Source organism: Crocuta crocuta, unplaced genomic scaffold (genome assembly GCF_008692635.1).
Source record: "Crocuta crocuta isolate KB4526 unplaced genomic scaffold, BGI_CrCroc_1.0 scaffold57, whole genome shotgun sequence".
NCBI classification, from domain to species: Eukaryota; Metazoa; Chordata; class Mammalia; order Carnivora; family Hyaenidae; genus Crocuta; species Crocuta crocuta.
The window spans coordinates 4,044,748-4,067,037 of NW_027532163.1; positions in this window are offsets into that span (position 1 = coordinate 4,044,748).

Genomic DNA, 22,290 nt, shown 5'->3' on the forward strand with positions numbered 1-22,290 from the left:
GATGATTCATTTCAGAAATCTTAGTTTATGATTACCATTCATTCACTCACTTTTTAATTTTACCAGTACTGATTGAATAGTTACTCGCTAAGCTGGCATCATTTTCTCATAAAGTATCCTATTTAATTTCAGAACATATGAGGAGAAAGAAACCACCTCTATCATGTTTCTTTGCTTTGGCCCCATCACCAGCATAATGCAGGAGCATTTGACACTTTGCCTTTGAATGATACATGCACATTTTTTAGTTAAGATCCAATATATCACAGGATGAATATTCAAATCCAAAGTATAGGCCGCTAAGAAGTAGTTGAAATGAAGGGCCAGTTATTGATTTTCTCCACTTCCCTGGGCTATAACCTCTTTAAAAATATTTTTTTGTACTGAGGAAGGTGTTTGTTATTCAATGAGAGTATTATGATTTCCTTTTCTTTTTAAAATGTTTTTTATTTATTTCTGAGAGAGAGAGACAGCATGAGCAGGGGAGGGTCAGAGAGAGATGGAGACACAGGATCTGAAACAAGCTCCAGGCTCTGAGCTAGCTGGATGATTTCCTGAGATATTACATGAGCTGCCCTAGAACCTGAAATGGGCTCTTCTTCCCATCTGTCCATCAGCCAGCCATCCACTTGTCCATCTGTCTGTCCATACATTTATCCATCATCCATCCATCCATCCAGTAAAGAAAAATAGAAACCTACATCTTTCTCTTGAGAAGGCTCAGTTGGTATTTGCAAAGCAATTGATAGAATTTGCCAAGCCAGGCCCTGGGGAGAGGTGACCCTTTTTTACCTCCAGGGAATAGTTCTACTTATCTCACACCCCTCAGGCATGGTGAGACCAGCCCTGGTGATTAAAAGTTTGGAATTTGAGACAGGATTTGGGGTTGGGTTCAGATATTATTATTGTTATTCTTATCTGGAATGACTGCTTGTGTTAAAGGACAAAAACTCCTGCTCTTCAAGGCCAACCTCACTTTGTCTGGGATTTAGGATTTAGGCACATTCCAAATTGGGTAATAGGTTTTAAAACAAGATTAAGGAGTTCTGGCAAAGAAATAACAGCACATCTGCCTGTGGTCACTTTCTATTTGGGAGATTAAAAAGAAGCAAGTCACACTTCCTAGGCCAGTATATAAATATACTACCTATGGAAGAGACTGCAGGGATTGGTTAAGCATAATGGATTTGTTTCTGCACTGCTTTACTAGGTCAATTGCTCAGCTGTGGATGTCACCCCAAGTTCTTAGTTTGGCATACAAGGCCCCGTCTAATTTGCCCTAACCTAGCTTTCCAGATTTGCCTCCCACTACTCCCCTTCTGGAAACTTCCACTCCAGTAGATTGGTTTGCCTGCTTCCTCCTAAAAATGGCCCATATAGACATTCTTTTGCTCTTGCTAGAACCTGAGCCTTGACTACTCACATTCTTCTCTACTTAGATAAATTATAACCTCCCTTGGATTCCAAATCCTATCACACCTTTTCCTTAAAGCTTAATGTGACCTCAATGTACAGGGGTCCCTTCTTCCTCAAAATCCCTAGCTCTTATGGAGTCTCTAATTAATCTGGAGATTCAATAGAAAGAATATTATAATGTTTGGGGGGTTTTGCCATTATTTCCTGTGATGGTTGATTTTATGTGTCAACTTGATTGGGAAAAGGAATGCCCAGATAACTGGTAAAACATTATTTCTGAGTGTTTCTCTGAGGATGTCCCCAGGAAAGATTAGCATTGAAACCACAGACTGAGTAAAGAAGATCATCTTCACTAACATGGGTGGGCATCATCCAATCACCTGGGGGTTTGAACAAAACAATAAGGTGGAGGAAGAGTGAATTCACTTTCTCTGCCTGAGCTTGGACATCCACTTTCTTCCTCTGAACCTCACCTCTCCTGGCTCTCAGGCCTTCAGACTTGAACTGAATCACACCACCAGCTTTTCTGGTTCTCCAGCTTGTAGATGGCAGATCCTGGATCTTCTCCACCTCCATAATTACATGAGCCAATCCGTATAAGAAATCTCCTCTTATGCTTATCTGTCTCTCTCAGTATAGATAGATAGATTGATAGAGATATTATGATACAAATACAGACATATTCTATTCATTCTGCTTCTCTGGAAAACCCTGACTAACACATTGTTTCAAACAAATATTATCTAGTTTCTTATAATAGTTTGGAAACTCCTTGATGACATAGAATCCTTTCAATTCTATGAGCTCTCCCATCAGGCTCCAAAATGTCCCCTTTTCTCATGAAATAACCAACATCAGTTTCTGTTACTTGCAACCAAAATTACCTCTAGTCTGCTCTCCGTGAAGTAGGGATGGGAAAAAACATTGAATTAAGTTAAAGAAATACCGCCAAGATGTTTTAACATTTACGTATATAGCCAAGAGATTCCCTTACTTCTCAAGCAGGAATTATTTACTTGCATTTTATAGCCATGTGTCTCAAACTCAGCTGTCCAGTTTCATCAAAATTATAAATGAATAGTAGGAGAATAGTTATTACAGGTCTTTGATGATAGAGAAAAAAGAGTTGATAGCCCAGCCAAAATTAAGAGAGAAACGTCATAAAAGGCAGAGCCAAAAATTCAACACCCAAAATATTTGTGTAGAGGCTAAATAAATAAATACATAAATTCATGTGCTCGATAGCATTACATGATAATCCAGTATAATAATCAACATTCAGGATAGTGTCCTGGGTCATTGAGAGTAGTTGTAATTTTCTGGTATCTTCTATCTATAGAAGGCATGAAATAATTTATTTTACTAACATATCTAACCCAAATGTCTACATTTTTTAAAAACTATGAGTCTCTATAGAATATTTGCACCCAGTACATTCACACATCCATTCAAAAAGTGTTTATGGAGTGCCTGCCATTGAGCAGGCACTGCCCAGTTGGTGGGGACAGAAGGGTGCACATGAGCAGATGAGATCCTTATTCAACTGGAGTTTAGGGGAAGAGATCTTAGGGAAATACTTAAATGAACAAGATGATTTTGACAATATTAAGAGCTATGAAGTATGGAAATACATCAGAATGATATATCAGAGTGATGTAGTAGATAATGCCAGGGGTGGAAGAAAAATTATATTGGGTGGCCATGAACAGCATCATTGAGGAAGGGACATTTGATGTCATGCCCCCCTCCCTTCCTGAATTTGCTTCCCACCCTCCTGGCCACCAGAGATGCCCCTTTCTAGCTAGACGACTCCTGGCCTCAAGGAGCTACCTACCAGTTTCCCTGAGGTGAGGAGAAAAAAACACAACAACCACATTCCTTTGCCAGAGAGGCATTTGAGTTAACTCCAGTCCTGGTTTCCAGAAGGACATTTTTGCAGTACCTAGATGAATACATCCTGCATCAGAGTGAAGGCTGTCCAGAAAATACATCAACAATAGACCATTGACTCTCAGTGGACAAGGCAGGTCCATTCCTCCTGGCTTAACAAACAAGACTCTGCCCCAGTACCTAGAGGTTGATAACCAAACAATGATAACCAAACAATGACTGTCACTAATTGAGCAGAAAGTTTGAAGCTGGTTTATCCCTGATGTGCTCTACACTCAAGGCATCCAGAAATTACCTAGGGCCGAGTGAGGCTTTTCATGGCCTGATATTTTGACACAAAGCCACGTGACAAGCAGACTCTCAGTGGTTCCTTCAAAGCCAATAGTCTTCCCACTCTGGCTCCCAAGTACAGTCTGTACCTCCACTCATGCCCTCTGACTGCCAACTCTCTCAGGAGGGCTCCTTCTTGGCCCATCTGGACATCTGGCATCTTCCCCTAAAGGCTGGTTAAAATACTTCCACCTGCTTCCAGCAAAAATGTTGGAGCAGATTCCAGTTTCATTTCACATGCCTCAGGAATGTGAGTAATCCCATTTAAGAAGATGCTTGATTAAGTTTTTAGAACCCAAATCAATTCGGTCATTCTTCAACCCTAGAGCATGGCCCGACGTGAGAATGGAAACATTCCTAATCAAATATTGTTCTAGAGAGAAGTCTGGTTTGGCTGGTTCAAAGCATAGAGATGGATTCTTGTAAGAAATAATAATAGCAATTCCCACGTATAAAGTCTCTCAGGCCAGCTCAGATCCTTTTGTCAAAGGGGGCGCATGTGCCACTGAACACCTGGCCTCTGAGAGAAGTCAAAAGGTATAAGGCAGAGAGAAGGGTCAAGCGGTATTGGCCGGTCTCATTGTGTAATTCACCTTCCTAGCTGCCCAGCCTTGCGGGTGGAGGTACCTCAAGACCAAATTCACTGAGCAATTACCTCTATGAAAAGTGTGTTATCACATCACTTAACAGGTCAGTAGGAATATCACGCTCTTGCTCTCCCTCTGACAACTGCCATAGCAGAGAGGCAGTAGCTCTGAGAACGAGATACTTAGTTCTTGTAGCTCCCATGCCTGTCCCCTGAACCCCTTAAAAAGCACATGGCTTTGGATGTGGCGATCCAAGATGTCAGAGTCCTAGCCACAACATGGAAGGAAAGAAAAAGACTCCCTTTAAGACCAACTCTGGGTAACTTGAAAACAGACAAGAATTCACTTGCTGAGTTCTATCGAAGGACTATTTCCCCCCTAGAGTATCGGTGTGATTTGGCATATATAAATACCTGAATAGTTTCTCTCCATTACTGTTGAGGTGGAACTAAGCAGTCTATAAAGTGTGAAATGAGAAGTGGACGCGGTATAGCTTAATGCTAATTACCGCTCAGGTGATGTGACTGGGGCTTCCATATTTTATAGCTCCCCAAATCAGAATCAGATTAGCAACTATTTTAAGACTGCATTACAGTCTGCCTCAAATGCTTTCTAAATAAGGGGAGTGTTATGGGCTGCCACCAATCTTTCCCTCCTGTTAATCATTTCAAGGACTGGTGCTGTACACACAAGGTGACTATTAAGCAATTAACCCATTAAAGTTTTTTTTTTAATTTAAAGATCTGACTGAACTTAAGAAGGATCCTCCTTCTCCCTCCCCATACCTTTTAATTAAATACCTGAGTTCATCTATTATAGTCTTAAAAGTGTAAATAAATATGTTACTAACTAGTCTGGTGATAAAAGTCAGGGAACTTATTTCTGTTTTTAAAAAACATATTTGTATTAGGATGATTGCCCTTGATTATAGAACTAAAGACAATCATAAAGCCACAATTTCCTTTTCCCAAATTATATTTTCATTGCTTCTAAGGTGGAATAAACAATCTACTCACTGCATTCCACTTACTAGTTTTCGAACTCTGCATGTTTCCACTAAAGACTAGTGATTCTTTTGTGTTCTATGCGACAATTTTTGTGTAGGAGGCTTGTGGTGGGGAGGAAGGAGAGGTGTGATATGAAAGTCAGAAAAGCATTTAGTGATATGTAGCTCTCCCAATATCTTATCTTCTACTTGTAGAATTACTAATAATATGGATAACCTTATCCTCCATACTGGCTTTCTTTCTGTCCCTGTGTGTGTATCTGCTCTAAGTCAGAAGCCAAGAGTTCATTTTAAGATTTTCTTTCCACCCTCTTACACTGTTGGTGGAAATGTAAACTGGTGCAACCGCTCTGGAGAACAGTGTGGAGGTTCCTAAGGAAACTAACAATAGAACTCTCCTATGACCCAGCAATAGCACTGCTAGGAATTTACCCAGGGGACACAGGAGTGCTGATGCACAGGGGCACATGTACCCCAATGTTCATAGCAGCACTCTCCACAATAGCTAAAACATGGAAAGAGCCTAAGTGTCCATCACCAGATGAATGGATCAAGAAGATGTGGTTTATCTATACCATGGAATACTACATGGCAATGAGAAAGAATGAAATCTGGCCATGTGTAGCAACATGGATGGAACTCGAGGGCATTATGCTAAATGAAATAAGTCAGGCAGAGAAAGACAGATACCATATGTTTTCACTTATATGTGGAACAGAAGAAACTTAACAGAGGACCATTTAGCATAATACTTTCTAGTTCCATCCACATCATGGAAAATGGCAAGATTTCATTCTTTTTTATGGCTGAGTAATAATCCATTGTGTATATACATGTGACTTTCTAAAACACAATCAGAACCCTGGGTCGCAAGGTCCACAAAGAATTGAAAGGAACCCTTTGTGGTCTTCTAGACCGTGAGTGCCCTGAAGTTTGGAATGAAGTCTTTCCCAGTGCCCCACACATGGGGTCAATGCTCAATGCTCATAGGTAGAAGGAAGGAAAGAGGAGCAATGGGAAGTTCTATGAGCTTCATATGTTGTGTGTAAAATCACTTGTCATCCTACTCAGCTAACTTCTTAGAATGAAAAGGGGCACCTCAGTGACGGGACCATTGTCCAACATCCGAACCACACTGTCATTTGGGGAGAATCCCTAGTGGTGGGGCCAGTTTCATGTGTGTATGATCTGTGCAGTCTCAAAGGACCCCACACTTGAGAGGTCTCCACTCTTGGTTTAATGTTCTATTGTTGCTATGTTGAAAGTCTTAATAAATTTTTAAAGAAGGGCTCCCATTTTCCTTTTACACTGGGCCTTGCCAATTGTATAGCCAGTCCTGCCTGGTGAGTATGAAGTCGTGGGGACTGTAGGCTCAGATCCTTCTATTTCCCATGCTCTGGAGACAAAGACCAAGTCCCTGTCCTCTAATCCACATATCCACCAAGCATTCCTTACCCGAAGGCTGAGCACTTTTTGTATATCTATCATCTGCTATTTCTCAAAGCTATGTGGTCATTGATGCGTTTCATAAAATACACATTTGTTTGAAAGACCTCCTTAATCCACAGTGACATTTTAGCATTATATATAGTTTGTAGAAGAGGAAAGTCTCAGTAGGGTTCTAGCAGGTCTTTAACACTTTTCTAACTCTTGCCATGTTCCCTTTGTCAAGCACAGAGAGGAAGCCACAGGCACAGAACCTTCCCCAGGCAGAAATATCTGGTTAGATTAAACACCTTTGGTACTTCCTGCTCCCAGGAGCCAGGTCCCCAGGCACACCTAAGCCTGTCACTTGTATGCTCCCACTCATGGGATGAAGTAGTGGTAAGAAGCTCTCATGGAACAGCCACAGCAGTGGATTTCATCAGGAGAAGCAAAGGATACTGGCCATCCCTTACAAGTTCCTTCCTCTGCTCCTGACCGTTTCCCTATCCTGTATCCACTAATTGTGAGAGCCCCCACCTACAGACTTTGGGCACCCACTAATTGTGAGAGCTCCTACCTACAGACTTCCAAGCATGGGTTGCTGCCTCTTGAAACATGGAGGCTTTCTCTTAAAGGTCTATAAAAATGACAGCCACTTCTGCTAAGCCTCTTTCCTTACCCTTGCCTACACTCCCCACCTTGGAGGTGGGGACATACAGTGATGGATGGATAGCACACCTGCCCTCAGGGGTACTCAACCTAGCTCTGCCCCAACCCTGGGCCCACAGGCAGCACATTTTTTCCATTTGACAGAATTTAGTGTTGTGATTCCCACGCTCACTTCTCTCTACCTGCTTTTCCAGGTAATCAGCACTAAAGATTCAGTCTTACTAGGTAGTCAGCCTGTCCTGAGCCCTTCATGTTTCCTGAGAGGAGCATTATGGAGTGATCATGAGCACAGTCTGATGCCCGACCACTGGGTCCAAACCTCAGTTTCCACAGCTGGGAGATGTGAGCAACAAAAGATCCCATCTCTAACACCCCTGTGATGTTAAATGAGTTAAAGTATATGCTCTGCTCAGTGCTTCGTAAACATCACTTGTGTTTGTCATTTATCATTATCTCATATCATCTAATCATCCCAACAGTTGGTGAGTGAGGTTTTATTATTATTGTCATCATCAGCATCATCCCCATTTTGTAGATAACATAAGGACAGATCGATTAAGAGACTTGCCTAAGGTTACCCTTAAGTAAATGGTAAAGCCATCAAAACTGGCGTGAGCTGGACTCTTTCACCACCAAGCACTAAACCTTCCCCTTCGGACCACCTAGATCACTAGGGTCTTCTGTGACCCCAGGTATTTTTCCAGGTCAAGTGCATTCTTTGTAATCCTGTGTCTGGTCTTATATGCATAAACCCACCATCCAGTAACAGTGCTCACTGTTACTTATTTTATTTTTCACAGAGTCCTCTATGACTCTGTTATTTTTACAGACTGCCTATTGCCAATCGATTGTGGAGTGTGAGGTAGAAGTTCAGAATGGGGGTGAAGGTAGGAGATGAAGATGGGACCAGGTGGTATCAGGGAAGAAAGAGATTATGTGATGGAGCAATACAGTTTGTGTAAGAAATGTGGTAGATCAACAGGTCCTCCTTTCCCCTCACGTGTCTTCCCCCACTGCAAAGGCTGAAAAGTTCGGAATTACACTTCCCAGGTGCACATGAGCTTCTGCCACCAAGAAGGAAGCAGTGAGGGAGGGGCAGCCACACATCTGCTGCCCCTGCTGTCCCTCCTGGAAAGTCATTGCTGTAGAGTCTAGTCTTACGATCTTAAAAGACACTGGTGTTTTTGGCGTCCCCTAGTTTTGCAGCATGGCTCTCAAAGCTATTCATAAAAGCTCAGTGGGGTGCCTTCATCTTCCTGAGTAATTCTGTAAACACTGTTAAATCCTCTTCATCCTAAACTAGCTAGGGACCCAGAGTAGATTATGTCTCTGCTATTGAATCCTGACCAATACAGCATCTTGAGAAGCAGAAACTTAACTATGACTCAGGTGGAACATGTCCCATTATCAAATACTACCAAATATTTTATTTTATTTTATTTTTAATGTCTTATTTATTTTTGAGAAAAAGTGCACAAGCAGGGGAGGGGCAGTGAAAGGGAGGGACAGAGGATCAGAGCAAGCCCAATGTGAGGCTTAAATCCATGAACCATGAGATCATGACCTGAGCTAAAGTTGGATGCTCAACCAACTGAGCCACCTAGAAGCTCCTCAAATATTTTATTTAAAAAACAAAGTATAGAGAATAAGGTGACAAACATCCTTGTGTCTACCACTCAGCCTAATAAGTAGCCCCAATAAAACTGATGTTGTCTCATTTCCCTTTGACCATGTGGATCCCCTTCCTCTTGCCCCAATGGTCTACCATCTTGAAATGTCTATGCATGTGTTTATATTTTTATTCCTTACGTAACCCTACACCACATACAATATGCTTTTGCATGTAACCTTCTGTGGTTCTGTTGTTGCTCCTCAACATTATATTTTTTATATTTTCCAATACTGATATTTGGTCACTCATTTTATTGTTTTTAATCGCTAGCTGGTGTTCCATGTATGAATATATTTCATGCATGATTCCGTACAGATTTATTCTACTCTTGGTAAGGAACAGAGTTTAACTTCCTAAGGTCTATTTGGGTAGCATTTCAAACATCTTTAGAATAGTTTAATGTATACTACACTTTTTTGGTAATAGGGACTAGTGCTCATTGTGACCAAGGCATTCATATTTATGTGTTAAAACACTGCACTAACCAAATACATCTCATCCTAGGAGCAGGATCATCACAGGGTTCCACTCTGGTATCCCTAGACACATCAGTAGGCTGTCCATAACAAACAAGGGCCCATAACAGTCATAGACTTGCTACCAGGAAATGAAAATCAAGATGAAGTGGGTGACTGACTTCTAAGGTCCTAGCAGCCGTGGACCCCAGGTTCTGGGAAAATGCTGATGAGCTCACTGACCAATCATGGAGAAATTCTAACACCTTTGCCAGGAATTCTGGAGGAAATGTGTAGCTTAGCTTAAATGATTCAGAACAGTTTATCAACCAGGGATTAAAATTAGTTACTTTGTCACCTGAAGTTACTGAATCAGAAAAAGAGGAAATAGATTCACTATGGTTCAGTTTGGGTCAGCAGAACTACCTTTGTTGGCTTTGTAGCCAAGCACACGTAATTTCCCATTCTGCACATTCTATGTATGTGACCTTGGACAAACAGCTTCCTGTCTCTGATCTCTGGGTCCCTTGTCTCTAAAGGGGAGATTAAAATAATAATGAGTGGACATGGCTGCTTCAGTGTTCCATTCCCACTCCTTTGGGTAACAGCAGCCACCATTCCTTCTGGGGAACCACCCCTCCCCCATTCATAGTCCACACATTTTGGGCAGTGGCTCCACTCTTAGCTTCAGAAGTGGACGTTGGTCTCAGGCCTGGGTAGCAAGATCACCCACGTCAACCATGGTTCAACCCATTGGGCAAACCACTGATTCAAAGGGAGGCATGTGATGCAGTTAAAGCCAATGAGATGCAATGAGACTCTTATTGGAACTCCAGAGAGTCTTTCCAGCTAAACTTGAATTTGGGAGGATGTGAACCTGGGGTTACAGGGAATGATCAAAGTTTTGACTAAGAATAAAAGCCATTTAGCAGCCTGCATTCCTGGGAGATGAAAAAAAGCATTATTTGAGTTTCTGGATCAAATTATAATGAAGGCCAAGATCAACTTTTGGGATTTTCAGTTACTTATTAATGTGCTTAAGCCAGTTTGAGTTGGTTTTTGGTCACTTGCAGAAGGGTAGGTCTTGCCCAGCGCTGTCTTACTGGGAACTATAGGGATTGATTGAGATAACATGGAAGATACCTAGTGTGGCCCAGATTCCCTCCCCCTGCCTGCTCTTGCTCTGAGCCAAAGCGATCTTCATTCAACTCCTTTAACATTGTGCAATCCTGAAATCATTATGAGTTTCTAGAAACATCTAGAAATTATGATATATTAGAAACACAAACAAGTTAAAGATGCTTCACTTAGAAAAAACTGCTTGGCAAAATAATAGCTTTCTTGAAACACTTAAAAGGCTGCCATATGGAAAGGAACTGAATTTCGACTTGAAGAGCGAAACTGGGTGATTGGGTGGAAGTTGGCAGAAGATGTTTTGCATCAGTGTGGGGAAGAAGCATTTAGTGATAAGCTCTGGGCTACTAGGTTTCCCATCACAAGAGACCTTCATGCCAAGAATGGACCATCACTGGTTGTGATTTCTGGAGGGGAGTCATACTTCAAGAAGATAGCTGCCTGGATAACCACTGAAGCCTTCTCACTTATAGGATGCTGGGATCCTCAATAAAGTGCCAAATGGTGACTATTTATGCCCTGAATCTAACAGTGTCTCCAGTTTTTGCAAGGTAAGAGGGTTTTGAAGATAGGAACTTTTAGGAATATACATGAAATATTCAAATATCTATTTATACTTTTATTATATCAGCCACATAAATCTCTACATTTATGTATTATGTAGCATTATCAAATGCAAATTTAGAAAAGTTGCACTCTCCATCTCACATTTAATGAAATCACATTCAAGTCCTTCACATGCACTTTGGCTTTTTTTTATTGTAATCCTTTTTGAACCATGTAATGTTGGATTTGTTCAAGTGTTTAACTTTTACAGCTATGCCCTTATAACTATGGAAAGCACCTCAAAGACAGATATTCAGGCAGGAAAAATACCTTTTTTATTGTGAGTCTAAAACTTTCTAGACCTTGACCTCTCTGGTTTCATTGTAACTGATTTTTAAGAAAGTGAGTTTTCTTAGAAACTCAGCTATTACAATAGAGCAGAATAAACCATACTTAGTAACTAATAGAATGTCCTCTAAGGGAAGATACAAAACCTCACGTAGGATGTGATTCAAAATATGACAAAAACTTAGATATGTAGATGCAAAGAAAAATATGAGAAGGAATATACCAGGAGATGAACAGTTCTGGTTACTATCTGAGTTTTAGTGATTATGCACTCCATAGTTCTATTTTTCATATTTTTCTATATTCCCAAGTTTTCTACAATCAGCATGAGTAGCTTTTACAAAGATAATTTTTAAAAAAAAACTGTTTAAAAGAATATATACCTGAGTATAAACCCTTATTCCAGATTCTGTGATGCTTATATGATGCAGTTGGATCCGGGGTCTTACACCCAAACACTTCTGGGTAACATATACTACGGAAGTGGGCCAACCATAATATAACAGGGAGCCAGGAGGACTGTAGCAAATTGGAGACCGTTTTCCTAATAGAAGCAGGGTAACCCGTTATTGTCATGTAAGAATGTGAGCCCAGGGTTATCAAATTCTCTGAACCTGGATAGTTATTTAAATTTGCCCCATGACAAAATCCACATTCAGTTTGCCCTTTTCTATGAACGACACACTCAAACTTTTGGCTTTTCCTGCCAAACTACAGGCTTTACTTGCCCTGTTCCTCTTCAGTCTTCCTAGCCCTCTCTTAATCTATTGCACCATTAGCAGTAGTTCCCAAAGTGTGTTCCATGAACACAAGTCCTGTGAGATGTTCTGTGAAAAGGAAAGGAAGGGTTCCATGGTGAAATGTGTCTGGGAAACACTGTTCTTATATTTCCCACCCAGAAATTCACAGGATACCTTAGTATTTTAAAGTCCCTGAGATGTCCTGCAGTTTACTAAGCAAGTTGACTTTATTGAGCTTAGCATTTTCCAAACTCACTTAGCCATGAAATCCTCTAAGGGCATAACATGTTACTGCTGCAGAGGTAGTGGACCATGGAACACAGTTTGAGTAACGTAGATCCAGGTTATTTGAAGTTCTTGATGGAGAATACAATGTAAACTAAATGAATGTCAATTTTTTTCCTTAGATGTGGAAATACTTGGAGTGTTGCAAAAGAATAAGCAGAAAAAGATGCTGAGTGTATTATGATTGGCCCATGTACTACTTAGTGACAAGTGTGGTCCTCAAAGCCAGACTTCCTGGGTTCCAAGGCTGGGCTCTGCCACTTCTTAGTGCTGTGACCTTGGGAAAGTGACTTAATTTCGCTGTGTTTCAGCTCCCTTGACATAAAATGGATATCAGTTATAGAGCCCATCGTAAGAACATATACAGAATGAACTCTGTGCAACATAGAAATATTCATGGCATATTGTAGGTGCTTAATAAGTGTAAGTTACTGTTATGCTGACTTCTCTGCTCACCACATTGTCTAGTGCATAGCTAATAATAATGGCTACTATTAATATATTATGATCATATTTTAATAGCTGGTATGTCTTGAGAGCTTACTATGTGCCAGGCACTAAGCTAAATCAATTATCTCCTTACAAAAATTGCATGAGGTAGAGAGTACTGTTGATCCCATTCTATACATGGGGAACTGAGGGTTGGAGAGTTGACATGACTTGCCCTAGATTAAAGAGCTACCAATGGGAGAGCCAGGATAAAAGCCCACTGGTTGGACTTAAAAGCTCACCCTTGTAATTGCAGGGCTCTGCTTTTTTAAAGGCCCACCCTTCACATTTGAGAAAAGAAGGGATCTCGACAGTGAGCTACAGAAGATTCACTGGAACCTCTGTTTTACTGAAACTAAGATCCAGGGGAGTTACATGATCCATGCAAGGTCAAGTAGAGCTGGGATTAAAGAGCAAGAAAGGAGCAAAGAAAGAGCCATGGGTGGACCCATAGGGGAGGGCAGAAGATAAGATCAAGCCTTCTGTATTGGCCATGAAGGGGATCAGAAAACGCCACCCCCAAATATGCCACTTTGGCATAAGGATTATTTTGAGCTGAAGGCAATTGAGAAAGAGCAGAGGCAAGAAAAGCTCTTTACCATCTCCCATTCCATGTAAAAGTAGGCCATAAATTTCCCTTTGGAAAGATGGATCCACCCTCCTCTCCTATACTAGGAGGAAGAGAATCCTCATCCCTGGAGATGGTACCAACTTGAATATGCATAAACAACCTTTTCTAGAGGAACACTTATCTTCCATGAGTTTATGCCATATGCTCACCTTTCCACGATTTACCACCCCCAGAAGTCCCAACCCTCTTCCTTTGTCTTACACTTCCCCACAAATTTTTCAGTCTTTGTTAAAATGGTATATAAGCCCTCAGGCTTAACTGCCTTCCCTTTCTGTGAGACCCTTGTGCACATGTAAAAATTAATATATTAACAACAAATAAAATGTGAATGCCTTTTCTCTTCTTAATCTGTCTTGTCAGTTAAATTTGCAGGGCCCCAGGTACAACACCTAAGAAGGCAGAAGAAAAAATTCCCTCTCTTAAAGCCACATCCAGGAAAAGCCTATTAGTCATCCAAAAGGATGGTTAAGAAGTCAGTTGGGTCTTCAAGCCTGGAGCTCAGGTGCCAGGTTGGGTCTGGAGATGTAGCTCCTATTCTAGGCAACTGTGTTGCTAGATGCATCTTTCCTGCCAGGAGCCGTGCTAGACCCTGTCCCTCCCTTACCCCTCAGTCCTGTAGGCCCTACCTCTGTAAAGTTTCCGTAGCATAGCCACCTCTCTCCACCCCCTTTCCCTCCCCCTTAAGCAGGTCTGCCATCATCTCGCACATGGATCCCTCCACCAGCCTTCAACTTGGTCTCCCCAACTCCAGGCTTATCCCTTCCAATCCAACGTCCAGACTATAGTTAGGACAATGTTGCTTATCTGCTTTTTCTGCTTAAATACCCTTCCATGCCTTTCTTTTGCTCCAAACTCCACACTTACTAATGCTTTCTTTGGCCCTTGCTCAGCTCCACAGTCTGTTACCCGCTGTCTGTACCCCTCAGCTTGCAGTTCCCTGATGGTGCCATATTCTCTCCCCTCTCCTAGCTCTGGCATGTGCTGTTTCCTCTGCCTGGAGTACTCTCCGTTCCCTCTACCTTCCCTATCCTGCTAATTCATATCTGTGATTCAGGTCTTCCTCTGGAGACCCTCTCCTGCCCCCGCTCCACCTCTGGGTAAGTTTCCTCACAGCAGCTTGTACTTACCCCCATCAAAGCATTCCCCGTGTTGCATTGTAATTGCCTTCCTTCCTCATCTTCCACAACAGAATGGGAGCAATTTGAGTGCAGTGGTGCATCTTTGCACAGCCAATGCCTGGCACATACTAGGTGAGCAAGAACTATTTTTTTTATATTTATTTTGTTTTTAGGGTTTTTAAACGTTTATTTATTTATTTATCTATTTATTTACTTATTTATTTTTTGAGAGAGTGAGTGCAAGAGGGAGAGGGGCAGAGAGATTGGAGAGACAGAATTCCAAGCAGGTTCTATGCTATCAGTGTCTGACACGGGGCTCAAGCCCACTAACTGTGAGATTATGACTTGAGCCAAAATCAAGAGTTGGGAGCTCAAACAACTGAGCCATCCAGGCGCCTCAAGAAATATATATTTTTAAATAAATTAATAAATAAGCAGGCAACTTACACTAATTTATACCCTTGAAGCTTAGATCCTCATCACACTGACTTTACTCAGCAATTATTTTTATTAGATAGTATTACTTCTAGTCTGATAGTGTGAGTGCCAGCTGCATATGTAAGTCAAGATCACATTTCTTAGAATGTGCTATCTACGACATTTCTACCAAACTTTATATATAGCTGTTTGGCTCGTGTTACTTTGTTCCAGGAAAAGAAATATCTTTCCTTGTTCAAATTCTGGGTTGCCAGCTTCTAGATGGGCTGTGTCATGGGCGAACACGGCTGGGTGCCAGGGAGACGAGAAACCAGTTTGCTCATTCACGTGAAACATATTCATGGAAAGCCAACTCTACAGCCAAGAAAACAAGGGGGGTGTTGTGTCTGTCCATCTGGGGCAGTTTTAATAAAGGAACCTGAAAACCAATCCTTCTTAATGGCCTCATCTGATAAAACCGGATGCCCCAAACCAGGCCCAGACACCCTCACCTCAGATACTCTCACTGGAAGGCCCAATTGCTAGGAATCAGAATCTGGGTTACCAGATAAAATATAGCACACCCAGTTACATTTGAATTCCAGATAAATAATGAATGAATTTGCAGTATAAATATGCACCACATATTGCATGGGACATACTTATACTAAAAAAATTACTCTTTGTTTATCTGGAATTCAAATTTAACCAACTGCCCTGTATTTTTATTTCTAAAATCTGGCAACCCTAAATGAGGTTGTAGGTTGGGATTCTGGAAGGGCATGTTTCCTAGTGCGCACCTTTTACTGCTAGGCTGCACAAGAATGATGGACAGACTTCACAGGCTGGGAGCAGGGATTTAGCAGGCAGAGGCTGTCTCTGTTCAGGGTCCAGGACAGTGTCAGGTGGTGTGGGAGACAGAAAGAAGTTCCCAGTCTCAGCTGCACATTAGAATCACCAGGTGGCTCTAAAAACATCTCAAAGCACAAGACACATCCAGATCCACTAAATCAGAATCTCCAGGGCTGGGACACAGGCTGTGGTGTTTTTTTAAACTCCCGTAGAAGATTCCATTGTAGAGCCAAGGTTGAGAACCTCTGACCTATGACTCTTCCTCCTCACACAAATCACATGCTAATCTCCCTACACAGGGTGTGTTAACTTGTCATTCAACTAGCAACCAGTTACAGAAGGCTTGAGACCCTAGTTAATGTAGAGTGTGTACTTGTAAAGCTCCAGGCGCTGTGCCTGGCACTCAGGGAGGGCTCTGAATCATCTGTCATCATTGGGAACCATGATTTTCCCCTTGTCAAACTTGTCACTTGCAGTGCTTAATATGTCCACATGCATTTCTTTATGGAATCTGCTCAATGACCCTCTAAACTAAAAATACATGTTGACCCATTTTATAGATAAGGACATTAAAGCTTGGGGAGGTAAGTGGAAGACTCAGAGCTAGAGCCCCCATCTTGGACCTCTAAGTCAGGACTTCCTGCTGCAGCTCCCAGGACCAGATGGAGGGGCTGTTTCTCAGGCAGATACGGTCCTCAAGGTTAGCCCCTTCCCCACACTCTGGTGTCTTCTAAATTGCTCTGTCCATCCAGGCAAGTGGCCAGGTCCAGGGATGAACTTGTCTTCTCTCCGAACAGTGGAAGCAAGAGGGCCCAGCAACAACCAGTAGTAGCTGATGGCCAACTGACTCTAGGAGGCCCTGGGAGCCAGGGCAGGTTTCAAGTTTTTCTAAGCTACAACCATCCATCTAAGTCAGCGTTTCTCCAAACGTGTCCTATGGATCTCTGTTTCAGAGCCTCCAGGGGCTCTTATTAAAAGCCATATGTCAAGATGCCTGGGTAGCTCAGATGGTTAAGCATCTGACTCTTGATTTGGGCTCAGGTCATGATCTCACAATTTGTGGGATGGAGCCCTGCATTGGATGCTGCACTGACAGCACAGAGCCTGCTTGGGATTCTCTCTCTCCTCTCTCTCTCTTTCTCTCTCTTGCAAAATAAATAAATGAACCTTTAAAAAATGCAAATGTCTTCATCTCCAAAGTACTGAATCTCAATCTCAAGGGAAGAGGCCCAGGAATCTGAGTTTAACAGGCACCCCAGGAGTTCCAAAAATAGAGACATTAAGGCCCTGGGCAGAGTGGGGACAGGATAGGTTAGCTCACCTGAACTTCTCTCTGTATCTCCTGCCCCAGACCTGAGGTTGAGCCCCCTCTCCTAGGACACTCACCCCAGAGCAGTGAACTTTTCCCAGCCAGGCCCCAAGCCCACCTCACTTTGCAAAACTTGGCCTGACATGAATAGGCACTGAGGCCCCATGAGGCTTCCGAGACCTCCTGGGCTGCCTGGCAGCATCAGCCTGTCCTGGGTTTGGGTCTTGCTTCCACATCATCTGCTCCTGCAGGTGATTTTTCCTCCTTTCTCCCTCTTGGCAGGTGCATCCCCTTCTACCTCATCCGAACATGAGCACCCTTTTCTCATTTGTAAAATGTAGTCATTGGCTTTATATTATTCTGAGATACCTTCTTGCAAAATATTGAGGCAGCTGGGTACCAGCACCTGCTAGCTCCTCTTCTAGATGCAGCAGCCCTACTCCGCACTACACACACATATTTTCATAAAGTGATTATGGATGGGGACCCACAGGTGTGTGCTGGAGGCAGACGTGCACTGAAGGGGCATTTTTGGGAGCCACACTGTGACTCTCTTTCCCCCAAGAAGGTACCGTGACCCTGACAGAACAAAGTGAGAAAGCATTTCTTCAGAAAGTGTGAAGAATGTAAGATATGAGAGGACTTTGTTGGGAGGTGGTTTGTATGAAAACTGAGACTACAAAGATGATCTTCATTCAGTAGAATGAGCAGGAAGCAGTGGAATGGAGTGAGCAAGGGCCTGGGCTTTGGTGTTGGATTCATCTGGGGCTTGATGCAGGCCCACCACAAGCTGTGTGGACTTGGGCAAATTACTTAACCCCTCTGAGTCTCGTGCTCCCCATTTTTACATGGTGACAGTCACAACAACACCTCATGGGTTTGTGGTGAAGACCAAATGAGATCATGTGTGTTGCGTGCTTAGCCAAGTTGAGTAGCATATACTGCGTGTCTGATAACGTCTCCCAGAGACCATGATTCTTTGTCACTCTGGACAGCTCAAAACTGAAAGCTCAGGGAGGGACGGGACTTCTAGACTGAGTCATTGATCAAAAGACAATTGTAAGTTCTGGTTTCCAGGTATGAAGAAGGAAAGGAAGCCGTGTGACTATGAACAATGATGATGCATTAAATACCTTGTAATAATACATGATAAATGAGTATGGTACAACCTGAGCCTAGACGCTTCCTCAACAAAGCAGCAGCTTTGATTCTGTTCAAATGTTCAAGCCTGTTCTCACTGCAGGCTGCTAAAGCTTACAGGCTTTCTCTCTACCTGCCAATCTCCTGGAGAGAAGTTTAGCTATTCCACTAACAATAGTAACCACACCAGGAACAATGGCAGTGCCCTGGCAAAAGTGATGGGTGTGCACTTCTCATTTAACCCTCCCCTACCCTCCGGAGTGAGGGCTGGGACTCCTCACCTCCGTCTTAGAACACTGGTGTTTGAAGGGCATCTCTCCCAGAGTCCCACATGTGTGTGGCCAGGCCAGGACTTGAATCTGGGCCCTCACAGGCTGTTGAGTACTCTGCCATGTTGCCTCCTGACATCAGTCACAGGGTAGAGCCTAAAAAACTCTAAGGATGGGATAACAAGAAACTACTTCCTGAATCATCCACTCTGTGCCTGAAATTAAGAAGAAGAGCAAGAAGATGAGAACAGACAGGGAGCTTTGCATCGGACTCTGGGTGGGGATGTAATCTCTTGCTAACATCCTCCTTTCTCACATGACTCCTGTGATCTCTAAATCTCTCAAGAAGTCAAAACACCTTGCAAACAGATTAAAAACTAAACCAAACCTTACTGGCCAGGAGAAGGTGGAGCTGGCCAGGCCAGGGGGGATTAAAGGCAAATTCCCAGAGCAAAGTTTGACAACGATGGCTGTTGGTATGTGGCCACCAGGCGGATGTTAATGTGCCTTCCCAGGCCACTGTCATGGGGGTTCTACGTGCTACAAGTCACCACCACCCTCCCCCCGAGCGGGGAGGGTTTGAGGTGCAGAAGATGTTGGCAATAAACCAGAAGCACAAGGGGGACATGACTCGTGACCGTAAAGGAAGGGAAGCCGTGTCCTGACTGAGGCAAGGAATGAAAGAAGCATGGCTGAACCTTCTGCAGAAGATGAAGAAATCAGCAATGGGATTGGAACCAAGCCTCTCCTGAGGCCCCTCAGCCTGGGCGCCTGGCTCCCTCACCCATGTGGCACCTGTCCTACCCTCCAGGAGCCCAGAGACCTCTTCTCAGGCCATGGTGAAGAAAGACACTCTAACACTATCACATAGGAAGTGGAAGAAAGCACTGCCCAATGAGGTCTCCCACAGCTCTGGAAACTAGAGTTTAGAAGACTAGAAGGGAGGGAGGGAGGGTGGGAGATAAGGAGGAGGGAGGAGGGAGGAAGGAAGGTTGGCTTCAAGCTTAGAAATAAATTATTAGTTGTGTTCTACAAAAAAAAATAAGAAAGGCATTCAAATCTAAGTCTACACTTGATCTTAGCCAAAAGGCTGAGAAGCAATTCAAATTTAAGTCTAGCACAACTTTTGTTAACTGGAAACTACTCTGTTCTGCTTAAGCATATGTTTAGAGCTCATTAACTATGTTAGAGAGGGGCAAAAGGGCAAATGGGGGGGAACCCCTTAAAATTCCAGGCATTTGGTCATCCACAAAAGACTGCTAAATTCCAAACCAGCATACTGATGGTGTAGGTTAATGAGGAGGGGAAAAGCTTCCTGATGGTATAAGCCAACAGAAATTTTATTTTAGGGCCAATTTAAAGGACTTACCCATACACACCCCAAACCCTTAGGGTGATCAGAATCACATAAATATGATAAGCAAGATAAAGACTCACAATGAGTTATCAATGGATCTTGGAATCTTTTATGCCCCTGGGAATGGCTATCTTTCCACAACACAATCCTCACAGCCACTTGGTAGACCAACACATACTTGCCCATGAACACTTACTGCGGCCAGATAGCTCCAGGTACAAATTCCAGCTCTGCCTTACCCCTACCCTTGCTGACCTTGTGCAAGGTGCTTAATCTATCTAAGGCTCAGTGCTCTGAGCTGTAAAATAGGGTTCACAGAGTTGTAAGAAGTAAAAAACATTTAAATAATTATTGAGCACATGTCACGTGCCAAGCCCTATTCTAGGCAATAGGGATACACAATGAACAAAGCAAAGGTCTACCTTTGTGAAGCTCACAACAGGAGGGGAATAATGAACAATAAACATGTAAACAAGTAAAGGCAGGGCAGATCAGGTGGTGATGCTGGGTGGGGGGCAGGAAGGAGAGGGAAAGAGGCTGCTCTTTTATTTAGGGGAATCAGGATTGGTGCAAGAGACAGAGACATGAGGCAGTGAGTCAGGCATAAATCTGGGGGAAGAAGGTTCCCACAGAAAGAGCAGCGGGACAGAGATTCTAGGGCAGGAGGCTGTTTGTTGCCTTCATATAACAAGGAGAGCGTCATCACTAGAGCGGAGTGAGCAAGGTGGGGCAAAGAAGATCAAGTCAGACAGGTGTTCGAGTGGGAGGGAGGGGCAGGAAAGAAGATCTGTATTTTACCCTGAGAGAGCTAGGAAGCCAACGGAAGGCTCTGCTTGACTTCTGTTTAGAAAGGATCACCTTGTCTGTTGCAAGGAGAAGAACCTGAAAGGGGCAAGAGCAGAGAGACCAGTCGGAGGCTATTGAAATAGTGCAGATAAGTGGTGGTGATTGTTTCAGGTCTTTGGGATGAACACCTGGAGGCACGGAGTTGCAACTAACTGAACAGAGGGAAATTGCAGGAGGGGAGGTTTGCAGAGAAGAAATCAGGCTAGTGTTGGGCATGTTGATGTTTGAAAAGTCTACTGGACACACAAGTGGAGATGCAGAGTCAACAGTTGGGTACATGTGCCTGCGGGCTTGGCTCTTCTCAGTCAGGGACTAAGTATAGACAGAGAAGAGAAGAGTTCAAGGACTTCAAGTCTTAAAGGTCAAGGAGATGAGGACAAAAATCAAAGAAGACTAGGAGTGGCAGGTGAGGTAAAAGGAAAACCAAGGTCCCCAAGTAGTCTATGCCAGGAGTCAGGAAGCTTTTTCCATAAAAGGCCACATAATAAATATTTTCGGCTTTTCTGGTCTCTGTTGTCACCACATAACTATGCCACTGTACCATGAAAGCAGCCATAAATGATATGTAAATGAATGGGCATGGTTGTACACCAATAAAATTTTATTTACAAAAAAAAAAAAAAGTGGCAAGCTGGATTTGGTCCACAGGCTCTAGATGGCCAAATTCTGATCAAGGCAAATGGTATCCCAGGAGTCATGCAGAGTGGAGACAGAACTGGAGACGTGGTGTTCTGGAAGCCAAGTAGAGCGATACATGAAACTAAATGCTGCTGACAGATTGAATCCCATGAAGGAAGAGAAGCAGCCGTTGTCTGTGGGAACACAGTGGTCATGGAAGACCTCAACCAGAGCAGTTTCTCTGGCATGAGGAGGGTGAAAGCCTGACTGAAATGGGTTCAAAGAAGATGGTAGGAAAGCATGGGCATTAACAACTCTTTTAGAAAGTTTTAGTTCCTGGCCAAAATGAGGTGCTCAATAAATAGTAATGCCTCTTCCATAAATGGACCCATGGTACAGTGGCTATAATTTCTATAGAACTACAGAGTTTCAAGGCACGTGCATAGTGTAGAGGACTTTCAGTGATGGCAACTGGGCATTTTCATGTTGCTTCAACTAACTCATGTCAGTTATTTAGATTTACAAGAGAAACAGAACCTTGGCATCTGAAGTTGAGTTGGAAGCCATTCTGAGTTTGATGATGTGATCCCAGAGATCATGGAGACAGACCATTGTATCACAAGTCCCAAACATGGCTGCTTGTCATTTATTTATGTCCTGCCCTGTGATGAAAAAGACTTGAGACAGGTATCTGGACCATGGTGAGGCCAAGTCCACACCCGACCAGAATATTCCATTCTG